The sequence below is a fragment of the Botryllus schlosseri genome, unplaced genomic scaffold (assembly GCF_051294905.1).
Source record: "Botryllus schlosseri isolate E-star unplaced genomic scaffold, Bs_hap1 Bs17a, whole genome shotgun sequence".
NCBI classification, from domain to species: Eukaryota; Metazoa; Chordata; class Ascidiacea; order Stolidobranchia; family Styelidae; genus Botryllus; species Botryllus schlosseri.
The window spans coordinates 844,334-861,471 of record NW_027648626.1 but is presented as its reverse complement, the minus strand read 5'-3'; the positions used below and the strand labels follow the sequence as shown (position 1 = coordinate 861,471).

The window sequence follows — 17,138 nt, the reverse complement described above, 5'->3', positions numbered from 1 at the left end:
TGCAGTATAAATACATGGTAGTATAAATTCAAGTTCTATATTATTGGTACAAGACCCGTATTTATTGGCTACGGGACCGTTACTTGGCAATATCTGATCCAATGATTGCTTGGAGAGGAATAAGCTGCGTGACGCAATAATGAAGTTTCGGAGAACGAAAATTCTACACCAAAAAATACTAAATAGAATTGGCAACGATATCACCATGACCAGTTTATAGCAGAATTACCGACACGCATTATAGTTTACACAGTGCTGAGTTATTTGCATAGCTAATGGTACAAAATGGTTGCAAGGTAGCTTCTCAGCCTTGTCATTATAGCAAGACTGCACACTTGAAATCGACACACGTTCGCCCAGGGACTGTCCGTTGGATGACAAAGAATAGAAATTAAAGTATGTTTAATTTAAATTGATAGAAGATTTATCTCTTCCGAAAGACGCACCGGCAACCTGTGGCTATTGTTACTCTGGTGTATCTCCCGCTATCCATTTTACCCAACTCCTGCTTCGTTATTCTTTCAACCCTATATTCGCCTTTGCTCTTCGCACTTCGAAGTATCTGCATGGTCACCGGATCTTGACAGAGTTTTTGCGGGCATAGTTTGGTGGTAAATTTCACCCCATCCTTGCATGCGACCTTAGCGTCGATGTGCGGTACCATCGATTCGCTGACCATTGCTAAGCTGGTGATTTTACAACGTCGTCTGGACACTTTCGGTACCGTCCTGTTAATAGTAATACTTTCATTACGAGGGGGCAGTATTTGGATATCACCGATCAATTCGCATGTTGGATATTCATAATGATCTAATCATAATCTCGGTATTTATCAATCACACATACCCGAATCGTAATTCTTTGGTAGGCCTGCATCCGCCCGTCGCGCTCAGTAGTAATAACACAGCAGTTATGCACACGGCTGTCCCCTGTGACAAAACGAAGGTTAACTTGTTTACTAGCAAAGTGAGTCCACAAAGTTCTTATCATCGGGGCAGGTAAGAGAAGTCGAAACGGATCATAAATACCGTAACGAACGTCGATTATCGTGACTTGTATGTTTATTAAACGGAGGATTAACCAGTATAACGTAAACGTAATAAACGCCAAATGGCGTTGTAAAACGATTTTCATGGTAGGCGTGGATACTGAATAGCGTATACCTTCATTGTGTCGTATCAGCTATTGTCGTCTGTGTGTGCTGTCTGTCTTTGGTATCTCGAAGTTCCTATAATACTCATGCTCAGTACATCGGTCACACTTTTATACCGATACGACACGAAACTTGCCATTGATGTGTAGGTAGGCTACAGTGTATTCGCATCGGTACAATTTAAGTATGGGCAAATCCGCTCGTTGTCAGTACCATAATCAGTTGCTGTACGCTGAATTAATACCGTAAGAACCACAGTTCCTGGCTTGCATTGTTGCTACCATTTCCAAATTCCCAAGACGTTGTGTTCGTCACTGCGTCTTAGAATGGGTCTGTTGCGTAAACTGTATCGTTGGGCATATTTTTTCGGTAACGTGACGGGTCTATTCTCTAGTCCAAGTATCTAGGCAGGGATTTAACTATGTGACACTGACCATCTTCCTCTTGCGATGGAATGCGCTTTTATTGGTATAACGAGTCTAACGGAAATGTTTTACGAGGCAGAAGGATATAGTTTATGTCATTCGTGTTTCGTGGCCGCGGAAACACGCGTATCAGACAACGGGATCGACTAATCTTTGTCCCATCGGTTAACAACACTGGAAGGGTCGGGAGACGGGAGTGTACAATTTTGTGTGGAAACGACATGAATATAAACGTTGAGCGGACACGTGTTGTTTTAGACCAGTGCTCGCTTTTCAATTTGTGATCTCAGTGTGTGACCCTGCTGATTGATATGGGATGCGCTTTTATATGTATAACAACTAACGAATCGAACGGAAATGTTTGACTTGGGATGAAGAATGGCTTATGTGATTCGTATTTCTTGGCCACGGAAGCGCGTGTATAATCACACTGACAGGTACATATATTAGGTCTCCATGTTAAACAACTGTGTTCATTCCTGCGATCGAATAGCTTCATAATCGCAGCTTTCTGTGGCATAGTAGCAAATCTTAGATAGAATTGTAGTTGTATAGTGCAGGGGCCGGCAACTTTTTGTGTGCAGGTGCCAAAATGTCAAAAAATGCCAAAGTATTACCAGCTCGAGTGTCAAACATTCAATTAATTATTATTTACCGTTTCAAGCAAGGAATACAACCAATCGTTTCCCTGCACCTGGCAACGGCATCCGTTACGCCAGTTATTCTTGAATTATATTATTGCTCGCGAAGGGAATAAGTTTGCCCATACCACTGTATCATTCAAGTCGGTTTGGTGTCACAGTAAGGTTGATCTGACATTAGACCTGCAAAGGTCGCGGTAAAGCAGAAAAGATTGTCGTTGCTCCAGATATATTGGAATCGCATGCACACCAGACGAAACTAAAAGTATATCTCCTGCCGAGAGACGAACACGGTTCCAAATTTGCATTTCGACACGGGGCGAACGTTTTGGTCAACACGAGGCGGTTATTTTGTTTCAAGGTTTTATCGCCAGCCATCATTTTGGCAACGCACACTCCGCACGGAGGCCGCATGGTCGCATGTTTTGCGAAACTATACGTCCAGGTCGTGTATTCTATTGCGTGAAAATTCCCAGCGCCGGAATGCAAGTTCATATAATAGTTGCGCTCCCGCAGGCTACACACTACACAGTTAACACTCCTAGACCAAAGCATCCAATCGGTTTCATGCGATATTCGGGTGACGTTCTTTCGAGGGTTGTAATGACTCGAGGCACGATTTTCTGATGACTCGACTTGACTCGAGTCATTTACTCAAAAAACGGAAATGACAAGACTCGACTCGAGTCAATATTTGGATTGACTCGACTTGTACTCGAGTCATCATTACGCATGACTCGACCCAAGTCATTGACTAGGCTTATTTTATATGACTTGAAGATGAAGAAATTTGCGAATCGTTATGGTTAGATCAACGCATCTGACGAATTCTGCCGACATCGCTATTTGTCACCACTGCTTTTTTTACACTCGTGCAAGTATATAGAAACCCATTTTACACTCTGCTCAATATCCATGTGGCAATACTCAGACGTCGAATACATTGTCCGATCAGGTCGAAAATGTCGGCGAAGCGACGCAAGATACTGATTTTATGGGATTATTATATCATTTGATTGCCCCAGTTGATACAATTGGCGACGTTTCAAACGTCAATATGTACTTAAGTACTGAGCTATTATGTGGCCTCGAGTCGTCGCTCGGTATCGTGTACAGTAGATTAATATAGGCAATCACCTAATTGAAATATGGGGTTTAAAATTAGCAATATGACGTCACGTGACGTCATGAGGTTCACGTTCGTCGTTCGTGTTCACACAGAACCTTTCAAAAAGGTTCACGTTCACACGAACCTGAACCTTTCAGAGGTTCACACCATCCCTACTAATAAGTGTGCAGTGTATTCTATGTATTCGAGATCTATAGGCTACCAATATATTTTACTTCAGTTAATAAAACTCGTAATAAAATAGCAGTGATTCGATTTAATACAAGCGAGGACGTGAGAGTTCAGTTTGAAGTGATTGTGATTAAATTCCTCTCCATTCTAATATTGACAAGTGCAGACATCCATGTAATTGATACACCACTCTCGCAAACATTTTTTCACGATAGTACAGGAGCAATCCGGAAAGGACAGATGACGAACGACATTCCGGTTTTTCGTTACTGTCCTGAAACATATTTCGTCCGTCATATGTACGCAATCTTTCGAATTCAGTTGTCTCGTTAACTCCTTGTCGTTACATACACCCGCAAATCGTTTACATACAAATTGTACTTGCTCGTTCTTCATCAAGGTTATTGCTGCTAGTTAGTGTCTACTCGTTGTTTCCTGACTTCAAACATGTACGTATTGCGGAAAAATTAAAGTGGTTTCTTAAAATTTGTATCGCCAAAAATTCTTACAAAACACCCCTGACACGTCCATTTCTTATAACTTTATATATTCCACAACCAATAGGCACAGAGAAGTAATGTGAGTTAGGTCATCCATTGATCCGGCAACTATAACACCATAGCAGACTTGGACAACTATAGATAAATCTAGTTATCTAATTGAAATAATTAGAGCGAATGACACTATTATAGTTCTAATCTAATTTGTGACATGTTGTTCTAATTCTAATTCTAATCTAACATCTGTTTTTTTTTATAAAAGCTACAAGAGACCTGTATCTTGCGAAACGAGTTAAGATTGGTGTAGAGCAGTGGTTCCCAACCTTTTTGTCTTCATTCCCACATCAGATTTATTGCGGGCCTTCATTCCCCATCAGAACCGTAACAGCACTTCGTCAACCCCCTCCAAAAAAAAACGTTGGTCTTGGGCCCCCACTGGGTGATTAACCCAACTTCTGGGGGGGGTTTCCCCCTCAGCCCCCCTGAGCCTGTACATTTTTCCCCGCTACTTATCATCTACATTGGGTCCACTGTTTAGTGCGCCGCCTTATTTCGACAAAACGCGCGAAGATCGAAAAATTTATATAATTCATGTTTGAATCGGTCAATATGATCGGGAATTGCATATATTTTGCTATCAATTTTTATCCCCTCTCTATGCTCACGTTATCAGATTTACCGGTAGAGCTGAGTGAGGTGTGTTGGAAAAGGTAGGAACCCTAAATATTAATTAAACAGCTTCGGGCGGACCCGTTGGTATATTGACTTCGTTACATTATGCTATATCATGACCTCCTATATCTGCCATGTCAAAAGATATGGAAATCACCAAAACTAAAAAGCACACACGAATTCAAATTGGTATTGCTTTGGCAAATAATTTTTCTATGCGTGACGGCATTTGTCCCGTGGGGTTCAGATCACCAGGACAGGAACATTCGGCGCAGGCCGTTTAGCCGCCGATGGACAACTAAGCATATATGTATGATGTATATTGTATTTACATCGAAGTTTTCGGTCACCACAAGGGCATTCCTTCTCGGTCAAGGTCTTCTCGCTGCTGATCGTTCTGGCACACTTCTCGGAGTCACATGTTACATGACCTATACATTAAAGGTTATGGCTGTTGATGAGAGAATTCTCAAATATGACTTCGGTCAATAGACAGAGGAATCACCATGAGCTGGCATACATATGTACCCTGCACCGCCATGTCTGCTTCTCTCTGATCAATCAACACAAGGTGCCATCCTAAATTACGGTTTTAAGGCGTGCGATAAGCCCGGTACCCCAGATTTACGATGGTATCAATTCATTAGGTGGCGAGATAGCGTAGTGGTATATAGCCGTATGTTGCCCACCCCTGTTATAGCGCGAAGCGAGTGAAGCTTGCTGTGTAGAACAGACATTGCCAGCCGCATGCTCATTAAATAGATTCTGGTTTGATATGAACTGTAAATGTAAACAATATGCGTAAATCAGCAGTCCGTATAACATCTTTCTATCGCCACTTGATTCGTGATTTCTCCGCATATTTCTCACCATAATAGCAGAACCGATGTAATTGACGACATTTGTAATCCAGTAACAAGCAGTCGAGTGATTTGTATAAACATTAAACAATCACTTGTCCTGTTTTAAGATGTTCCAATTTACCTTATATAGCTATGATTGTACGGGAGACATTCCATATTCATATTGAAGTGCTGTAAACCCGAATATTGTCGGCTGGCACACGTCAAGGGTTATCGTCAGCAACTAGTAGAGAATTCATTGTGGAGAAGGAATATAGCTATGTGGTATGGGTTAAAGTTGATGTTATTTCCTTAGCGTGCTTTGCCGGTATATAGCGAGTGTCGTAAAACTTTATGGCCTAGTTTTGCAATAGCATTAGCACACATGGGTTTACATCGACTCGTGATTGATAGCCGAATTTTAGTTCTTTTAAAAATGGAAAAAGATATAATAACAATTTATGGTCAGCAAGTGTTACTTTACATTGCGTATTCTTATATCCTTCATGTCTTGTGGATATATCAATAATGGTCACTACGCACATTAATATCGCACGGTCGGGATAACGCCTTTTCATTAGGTGTTTTGCATCCTAATATATTTTGTTCTACCGATGTTAAGCCCATTGACTGGGAGAATACATCAAAGGCTGCGTTACCATAAGCATGTTTACACGCCAAACATGGAGTCGCTTCAGTTTTAGTGATTGGTAGTACGCAAGCGTATATTAATAAGGGCTTGAGGATCGAACTATACACTGCAGGGATTAGGGGTTATGTTCAGAGCTACTACAGATATATACCAATAATGTTCATAATGTTAGCTGAAATATGGCAGGCCTAAAATGTTTTCTGGTAGTTCTAGGTCGCGATACTATTCAGTGCCGTTCTTGAGCGTGTGTGGCCCGTTGCCTGTCTACGCCTCCGATAACGATATGAAACTCATATTATTTTAGTTTTAGCCAGATTGATATTTCATCAGATTAAGATACGGCGATTCTTCGATTGCGTACAACATCATTCGAAGGCGATATTATTATGCACGGTTGTAATCTCCATGAGAGACTTATTTGATGATAACAGAGACATCATTATCGCTATAACGATGTGCAAGTTTTTTCTTTTAGCACTGTATATTTCAATAAGTTGATTTACAAAGCAATGGACAATCATGTATAACAGCTTCATGTTTCAAGATGCACTAAGTAATACCGGTAGTATAATATATAATCCACTCCATAATCAGCGGATAGTATGAAAGCAGACACTGTAATTGGAAAGCATGATATCCATAAAAGTAGAACAGAACTGAAAGAAAAAACTTCTGAACATGCATCATGTAATACTGTTTCCCATCGAATCTATGAACGAAACATCCTCGCTCATCGTGGGCCATTTCGACCTTACGTTAAAACCAAGGATTACTTGCGTCGCATGTAAGGCCGCGTCGACGGTTCCACTCCGAGTACGCTGTTTGGAGTAAATAGTCTTAACCAATGGAGAGAGTCTCAAAAAACATTGAAACCGCTACAAAAATGTTACAATCGTAATGCGAAAGATGCGGGAGATAGCATGACGCATAACGGCGTTAAAGGTATACCTATTGTAAGCGACGTCATTAGCAAGCGTCGTATGTATAACTTGGCTTATTAAAGTTGTATAACCAGACTAATGAGAGCGAGATGCCGGTAATCTAATTATATTTTAATTTATGAAAGGTTTCTGTGCTCTAAATTTAATTGTAATCTAATTTCTGGTTATCCTGAAAATGCCACAGCAGGAGAACCGTATAGTGCGAAACGAACCTGGACAGTATACAGACGTTTGGGATTCTTATGATTATGAGATTCGAATTCAGTAATTCTTATTCTAATCTAATTTGGAAGAGACTGTGTAGCTATAATTTTAATTCTAATACGGAAAAGCTTAGCATTTTATAGTGTTTCAACTCTTTGTCTGTGATCTCGTGCGAAGCCGAATATTTCAACTTGTTCAAGTTCGCTGGTTATCTGATTTAATCCAGGCGCAGTAGACAATGGCACAGCAGCCTAAGTGATCGATTTGCTCATCGCTAATAGAATGAAGTTCCGTTCTCCCTTTACCTCAATAACTTATTGGTTTATTCACTGACTTTCACCTGTTGATTTATAGACCTTATAATTGAATTATCCTGCTGACATTATTAGATCACGGTCCCGAGTCGTGAAATGAAACTGCTCCCGTAAATATTGTGTTGAGCTTACTTCCAACGGGTTTAAACATACAGTACATGTTATAGTCATTAACTGTCGGCTTTTGTTAACAGGGGCCTCGATGCACGAGGACTGCAGCCACCGGGTCGTGGTTAAAGAGGACGGTGTACGGTCGCTTATCAGCTCTCCGGCTAGCCCGCGTGATGGAGGCGAATATACGGTTGTGGCAGAGAATAAAGCAGGAAAAGTTGTTAGCAGCGTAACCCTGACGGTGATACGCGAGTAATATACTGTTTTTGAATATGGACGGCATCTCGATAGCCAGCAGTAATTGTCGAAGCCGTCAGTCAAGACTTTGCCACACGGATTTATCATCAATCGCATCTACATCTATGATTCTAGATCGCCGATTGTAGCAATTCAGAGTGCTATTAGATATTACATGTATACTCAGTGTAATACAATCATTATAATATGTCATTAATTAGTCGTATGGTCATATGGGCGCAAATTGCGTTCGAGTAGACATTGATATCAATTCGGTTCAAGAGTACCGAAAGGAACCGCTCTTTTTCGCTGAGTGGAAGTTTATCAACGAGAGTTACAGTTTCGATTGAATTCGATACTATTTTTATCAACGCGTAAACCTTCAAACCTCGTTAGGACGTATCTGATCATACGAAGCTACTCACGTTGGTATAAATGACATCTCCGTGAAGTCGTGCTCAACCCACATCATTATCACAAAGTATAATTAAATAGGTGCCCTCGGAAAAATAACAAATGTTATTTAATGCGATGTAGAACTGGCGTAAACTTCTTTGTTGTCCTAGAAAAGGTACATATTTGAACTACTTTGAACGTCATCTATACTTTTATGTCGTTATATAGCAGTGGTTCCCAACCTTTTTGTGTTCATTCCCCACTTCGGATTTATTCCGAGCCTTCATTCCCCACCAGGATCGTAAACGCGCGAAGCGCTAAAAATTTATTTAATTCATGTTTGATTCGGTCAATATGATCGGGTTTGGCCTATAATTTGCTATCAATTTTTTATCCCCTCTCTGCTTACGTAATCAGATTTACCGGTAGAGCTGAGTGAGGTATCTTGGAAAAGGTACGACCCCTAAATATGAATTGAACATCATCGGGCAGACCCGTTGACACATTGACTTCGTTACATGATGCTATTTCGTAACCTCCTATATCTGCTATGTCAAAAGACATGGAAATCTAATTTGTATTGCTTCACTGGCAAATAATTTTTCCTTGCGGGATGGCATTTGTACTGTGGGGTTCCAATTGCCAGAACGGGAACATTTGGCACCAGCAATTTAGCCGCCGCCGGACAATTGAACATATATGTATATTGTATATACAATACATACATATAAGTTTTCGGTCACCACAAGGGCATTCCTTCTCGGCCGAGGTTTACTCGCTGATCGTCCTGGCACACACGCATGTTACATGGTCTATAACTTCACATGTCTTGGTGCGTCGTGGCGCAGTAATAGCATACGCTGAAGTCTTCATTTCTTTAAATTCTACGTATCTTCGTGGGGGATGAGTACCCAATAATCAAGATATTTGACAATATTAAATCGCGCGCGCCGCGCAAAAAAAAAACAACTTGAAAAATTGACATCAATTTCCAAAAAATACTCTATCATTTATGTTAATTCACGAAATCCTTTTGGTCCCCTTCGAGCTCGCCCCCCCCCCCCAATAATTGGGGGGTTTGGCGTGCGGCAGTTACGGTCCTGTTCCCCACTACCCAACACTTTTGTCATCATAGAGCAGCTATTTGCTGCTTTGACTACACAAGACACACCAGTACACAAGACAATCACCTATAACTGCAACGTAAAACGTAGGCTACTGTGAACGGATACCAGCAACGCTCAAAATTTCGCGAAACCGTTTTCTCACGTCAAACTAGTCGTGCTGGATGCGTTTGTGACGCCATCATTGGCCATCCAGAGTTCAAACGAGGATTTGTTAACAACACGCAATATAATGTTCGATACATACATTCCAGAGCAGCTAACTGGTATCGGTAATTGCGCGTGTGTCTCCGTGAATATGAAGACTGTCCTGTGATTAATTTTGAACAAATGGGTCTATTCCCCACCAGAAACCATTGAATTCCCCACCGTTTGGGAACCACTGTGTTAGAACGTCCATTCAATCATATTTAATTAATGTTATGTTTCTTGTTACTTCCAATGTATAATCGAAAGATGTTGATAGAAGCGATCAAATGCTTGACTTAGCCCGGCCCGGGATCAAATCGGGGAAATTACGTCTATAGAACTTGCTTATTAATTCTCCCATCTTATAGCAACCCGTCATCGCAATGCACCGCAAAACTAGTTTCGTGTGGCAATAATAGGTATGCGTAAATTAGTATTTCAGCATCAAAATCTGTTAAAGTTGACGTAGTGTACGAAGTAGATTTTAGCTATACTTGAGCAGTACGGGAAAGTAGAAGTGCTGCGTTATTATTTGCCTTTCGGGGGAGGGTGATAAATAAATTTCTAGCTTGATAGGGGGGCGATTAGTCAAAAAAAGTTTATAAACTATGCTGGACTATATCATTCTTAATCAAACTTGTTTTGATGTTGTTCTAAAAAAATAAGGTTTTGTACTTGTGACATTACAGCTTTTTGCACCAAGGTCAATGAAATGAACAGTGTATACCACGACAGGGGTTCGTATGAAATAACGATAAAAGACGATAATGGAACACTCGATAATACAAATTGCGCACAGGGTCACGTGACACTGAGCAAATTGGTAATACAATACTAATTCATTTTGAATTGGTCACATTTGTGCAGGCTACTACATTTTCAAAACGCCCAACCGGAACTAGAACTAGAACTAGAAATACTAAAAAAATCAGCAGTTGGTTGACCGTCGACTAGCTGCATTGGTTAGCTAGTTCCAGTCTAGTTTGATTATAAATATGCGATAAAAACACACATTAGACCACGGAGTGAAAAAAAATGATCCACGGTGTCGCGGTGGCAGCATAAACAAGTTAAAAACTTGTTTAGAATTGAAGGCGTCGACGGGCACGGCTTGCTTACCATCCCGTCCACTATACGCGCTCTACACCAGTGCTCTTCAACCGGGGTGGTCGTACACCCTAGGGTGTACCAGAATTTGAAAAGGGTGTACCACTCGGATGGGGTGTACAGGGGTGTACCAGATCCGAATTACAATGAGCCGATGGCTAGCTATCACAAAGGCAGGTTTATGGGTCAGTACAGGTTGACGCACAGGTTAATGAGCAATATGGTACGATGTTATCTCAAAGGTAATACTCGGGGATATCTAGAACTCCTAGACTTCTAGATATCCCTGGGTAATACTGTACACCGCTTGATTGTGATGTCATAAGCAAATATTTCTCCTATTCATTTAGCCGTCGGCAATAGACCAATGGTTCCGTTTGGTGTTGGAAAGTATGCAGTTAACAAACATGTGTTCAGCTATAGCAGGGATGGGCAATTATTTTACTCCGCGGGCCAAATGAGAAGTAGAAAATACGTTGGCGGGCCGAGTGGAAATTTTTAGCTATATTATCCAGTGTGTTTCTATTTCTAAATTATATTGTTAATATATGCTGCTCAGTGTATGTTAGCTAATGAGAAAGTGGCGGTTAATTAATGAAATAGCTATCTGCCGTCATGATTCGAAACAATGTTAAATATGATACGTTTTTAACTCTTTTTAAACCCCTATCGACGATCTTCTATTAAGACACTAAAACAGTTGTTCTCGAACTTATTTTAGGAACGCCCCGCTTCATGATAGTGAAAATGTTCACGCCCAATCCAACGGATGGTTTAATGCCATGGAAGGTTATAGTTGTTGATGAGGGAATTCTATAATATCAAATTTGGACAATACACAGAGCAATAACTATACTATGAGCTTGGAGTAGATCGCGCGAGACGCGAAAAAAAATACATTTAACTTCGGCTTCGCGCCTCCCTTCAGATGCTTTCGCGGCCCCCAGTTCGAGAGCCACTGCACTGAAATGTATATGGGATAGTACAAATCTTGGTCACTTTGGTCGCTGTATTCCGAGTAGTGTGCAGCTCGAATAGCCTTGATGTTGAGCGAAGTTTGCAGTTTTCCTGAAGTTCGCCCTCTCTTGACCGAGAGATTTGTGTTTTTGTCATAATTCAAACCCTTACTTCCGCCGACATGATTGGCAAAAACTAAAATGACGGGTCTACCCCTAACTCCAGTATACAAATATTAGTGCGCTAAACCCTCTATGAATTTCAGCTTTCGATTTCCTCTTTTTGACATGAACTTTCATCCTTTATGGGTGATAGATATTAGGTATGATGATGATGATGAGTCATATAGCAGTGGCGAGCACTGATTGACTGGTTTTACCAACTACAGATTTGGAAACGCCTCACGTTACGATTTGAAACTCGTACCGTATAATGCGTAATGTGACAATCGCAACCAAGAAGGTTTGACCTAAACTATGGAAAGAGTGATTTCTTATGGATTTAATTGTTGCTCATACTTTGCCACAATGCCTTTATTTTGAATCTGGAGTACGCATGGAAGGTATGTAGGAAGCGTAGTCGTGACATATTAATGAACAGGCTTCAAAGCAAACGAATTGTCTGTTTAGTTGATACAGCCTAAATTTTAGTCCACGCATCATCGTTAAAAAAGCAGGTTGTATGTTAAGAATTCCAAGCAACCTTTCGCGGGCCGCACAGGATGGCTTCGCGGGCCGCACTTTGCCCAGGTCTGAGCTATAGTCATTTCTCTTTAAGTGATTTTTGAGGAAACCGCCGCGATAGCTCAGACGTCTTGAATCGGTACTTCCTACCCGGCGTTAATAAATACTGCAATGCACATGAATGAAGTGACGTAGCCAGCCAGGGTCGAAACAGCTTCCGTGTTGAAATCGAAACCCTTTTGTTTTAAAATGCCGATTTTATATCCAATCTTTCGCCATACATTTGCAATTTAGTATTTTGTTATTAGTGATGCCAATTAGCGACAATAGACTGTGTATAGCGGCATACGATCTGAGGTTACTGACATCTCTTCCAGCCCGGCAGCCCATGTGCTACTATCGACTGTGTGTGGTGTGAGGCAGGCCTGATACGCCGTAGGCTGGTGCGCCTGCTATCATTGCTGATCTGAATTACCGCTTCTGCAGCAGTAGCTTTACTTACTTTATCCCCAATACTGTTGCATTTAGGTTGATTATCGTTCGTAATGTCATGCTGTTTTGGGGCTGACACGAAATAAATTCCAATTTGCGTGGCGGGCGGCCTAACTGGCTGCGAATAAACTCTGTGACCAAATACTATTTTATTCAAATCCAATTTTTTTGACGGCAATAACTCCGCTTCTACTGGTTGGAATTAAATCAAATTTGAAGAACATCATTTTTATAGACAACAGAAAAATTTCACATTTTTCGTTATTTATTTTTATATAATAAATAGCAACTTTCTTGTCCCGTAGCCATGCGGCTACTGGTTGGAATTGAACCAAATTAGGTGTGTAGGCTTAAGTTAGGTAACCTAACAATTTTATCAAGTAGCCAGTACGATTTGAGGAAAAAAGTCATTTTTGAAGACCAGGGGTGTACGAGTTTTGAGCAAACGTTAAAAGGGTGTACCACGTCGAAGAAGGTTGAAGAGCACTGCTCTACACGACGCTTGGTACACAGTCACCGCCGTTAACAAAGTAGGAAGGGACCTTACCCGATGCAAAGTCAAAGTCCACGCCCGAGATTCGGAACCGGAACCGGAAAGGAAGCTGTACATACCGAAGGCGGCGAGGAAATTTTTGCCTTCGGAGCCGTCTCCGGACCGCGAGACCAGAAGAGTAAGGATACTACTTGGGCAACTGTAGATAAATCTAGTTGACCAATTAGACCATTTAGAGCGAAATTCCGGTAATCTATTTCTTATTAAATCTTTGAAGGTTTCCGGGCAGTAATTATAATTGTAATCTCATGTAAGGCTTCCCAGATATGCTACAGGAAAACTGTACGAGGCCAAACGAGCCAAGCTTGATGAACAGACATTTGCCATTGTCATGCCCATGGCAATGTACTCTGATCTGTGATAAACTGAACTCGATTATTGGGGGAATACCGTAATTGCGATAGTAATTTAACTAGGACAAGACTATGTAAGTATAATTCTAATTCTAATTTAATTTGTAATAGACAATGTAGCTATAATTCTAATTCTAATCCTGCACAAAACCACCTATAATTCTAATTCTAATCCAATTTGGACAAAACTGTGTAGCTATAATTCTAATTCTAATCTAATTTGGAGAAAACTGCCTTGCTATAATTCTATTCTAATCTAATTTGGAGAAAACTGTGAAGCTCTAATTCTAATTCTAATCTAATTTGGACAACACTGCGTAGGTATAATTCTGATTCTAACATAATTTGGAAAAAACTGTGTAGCCATAATTCTAATTCTAATCTAATTCGGACAAAACTGTGTAGATGTAATTCTAATCCTAATTTGAAGAAAAATGTGAACTCTAGTTCTAATTATTATCTAATTTGGACAAAACTGTGTAGCTATAATTCTAATTCTAATCTAATTTGGACAAAACTGTGTAGCTATAATTCTAATCTAATTTAGAAAACACTGTGCAGTCCAACCTATTATTCTAATTATAATCTAATCTGAACAAAACCGTGTAGCTACAATTATAATTCCAATCTAATTTGGAGAAGATAACAATTTTCCAGTTGTCCAAATCTGATCAGGACACCCCGACGCTTGCGGACAGATAAAGGAAAATAATTCCTGCCTAATTTCAGATTGACAATTTCGACGAAAGCGATCTTTACGACGAGAAGCGTTTGCAGAAGCCTAGAATAAAAAAGAAGCTCACCCCTGTCAAACAGAAAATACTGGGGTCGGCGCACTTCGAATGTCACATCGTACCCGTCGGGGATCCCTCAATGAAGGTATATTTCTCTAATTTATATAATCGAGCACCACCAGACTACTAATAGTTTTTATTTTTTGTTAGTACCGTGAAACCCTAAGCTTGAAATTTTGGTAGCTGATGACTAAAAATGGTTATCACACTATCGCCCAGTTCTAATCATAGCATCATATTGTACCATCTGCCATAGTTTTTATCGGAAATGCTACGCCTGATGGATAAACAAATGTCATCAATCACTTTCGCGCTGAAAATAAGCTACATCGATCACTTAAAACTAGTCTGCGGACTGTTATGGAGTTGATAGACTTTAGGAGTGTAGGTTAAGCACCCCTGATTTATAGTATTATGATTTTAAGATTTTTTTATAATTTCTTAGGATGAATATATTATTTTGTAATGATTATTTCCAGATCGAATGGTTGATTGACGGAAAACCGGTCGAATACGCGAATCGGATTATGATCACTTACGAGTTTGGATATTGCGCGTTGGACATCAACGCAGTCTATCCAAGAGATTCAGGTATGGAGCTGGCAATCACTGATTGCAATGATTAGACATCTCGTGTCCCTTACTGTAGGCTTACATCTTGGCATTTAGGATGTATGTATGTATATTGTGGTTATGGTGCTTAGCAGCTACGGCCTTGTGCACCAGACCAAAGTGTTGTAGGCATGTGTACTAGATTCTATACTGCTGCATTATAGTTGCCTCTCGGTCAGGAAAACATAATCGATCACAGGCAAAATTGTGTAAGGGTTGCCAAGAAGTGACACAATGTCTATGGGCACATTGTTTCGTAGTGCAATGTCCTTAAAATAGTTACGCTGTGAGCTATATCGAGAACATTGTAACAAGAAATGCTCAACCGTCTCTATAACGCCACATGTTGCACGAAGGCCATCGTCGCGACATCCAATTCTATGTAAGTGCCCGTTGAGTTTACAATGTCCAGTCTACAATTAAATAGTATATTCATATTGAAATGAATCCGAATATTTTCAGCTGACACTCGTCAGGGGTAATCGTCAGCAACTAGTAGAGAATTGGAAAGAACATTGTATATCAACAATCGTATCACAAAATATGACGTCACCAGCATGAAATTTCGAATGAGAGAACGTTCAATGTACTATTTTTAGGTGATACACGAACTACTTTTGTTGACAGAGTTTTGGTTGGTGTATTTTGATAAAAGTTGATTCCAAGGCACACAAATGGAATTGTGAACGACCTCGACCTACGATTCGAAATCGGTCGTCTCGATAATTATTCGCACAAATCGGATTATCCAACAGATGTTTGCCGATGGCAGAATTAATGGCCTTTGATCGATCAGCATCAATCTTAAGTGGATGAGTTAAGGGTGAGCTTTTCACATCGCGTGACGCACGTGTTCTGATAAATCTGGGGACATGTTGGTTTATGCGGTCCTGCAGACGTCTTGACGTTCTTCCCACGTAGCCACAATCACAGTGGCACCTATATTCGTACACTACATTACTTTGTTGAAGTGCAGGAAGCACGTCTTTGCGTGTTGAAGGGAGCAGTTGTGTTGTTGTAAAAATCACATTGGTTTTGACTGTATCGTAACATTTACCGACAGCAGAAATCAATTGTTTTTCAAAGCGGGTGGAAATGGGGCCAATCCAAGGTAGATGGATATAAACATCTTTTATTGTTCGTGCGGTGGGCTCTGCTCGTTTTTCTGCGTTCGCCATCATTGGCGTGTCGTTGCCTTTCGCGGAGCCGGGTATTGATTTTACCAACGCACTATTTCTCACTTTTCGTAGTTCGTACCGGTTGGAAAGTGGACAAAAGTACAATTTCAACGAATCGGAGATACCCGGCTTCATGCGACATGCTCTGTATCTTATCGTGGTATCGCTTATGCGGTTGTGGGAAACAATTTCTGACAATCTCCTGCGAGTAGTGCTACTTCCCGACACGGCGTACGACGCTGCGTCACGTATGCCGAAACCAGACCGTTTTTCGTGTAATCGTTTTCGAAACGTGGTTTCGGCAAACCGTATAATCACATATTTGACTATTTTACATGTACATTCTACAGACACTGTAGACAGCATCGTAGAAGTAGTATATAGCGTGTTAACCTTGGGCGTAGGCGAAAAGTATGTATCTATCAGCAAAATCTGCGACCGTTTATCTACCTTTTCTGAACTGTCACCATGGAAGACCGCAACCAAAAAAAATGACGATTCAAGCAACAGTCGCCGATATGCCAACACTTGATCATTGTTACAGTGCATGTTACTTCGAAATTAGTCAGCAGACAACATAATCATCAACATGGGGCCAGCCGTACCTGTGCGAACATGACTCAGAAAATGCAAAGGGGCGAACAAGCGCGAAAAACAAATTTCATGCGGTGTGAGAACCCATTGTTTTGATGTCCGGCATTTCGCTCT

The 17,138-nt window shown here is 40.7% G+C and overlaps 1 protein-coding gene and 1 long non-coding RNA gene across 2 annotated transcripts in view; one reads left to right on the top strand and one right to left on the bottom strand.

Moving 5' to 3' along the window:
* LOC145459627 (gamma-tubulin complex component 3 homolog) overlaps positions 1 to 17,138 on the bottom strand; it is a 106,812-nt gene that overhangs the window by 85,221 nt on the left and 4,453 nt on the right. The window lies entirely within an intron of this gene.
* On the top strand, positions 10,778 to 15,266 carry LOC145459697 (uncharacterized). Its single transcript, XR_013921543.1, has 4 exons — positions 10,778 to 10,826; positions 13,416 to 13,611; positions 14,576 to 14,725; positions 15,120 to 15,266. It is a non-coding gene; the product is annotated as an uncharacterized LOC145459697 (long non-coding RNA).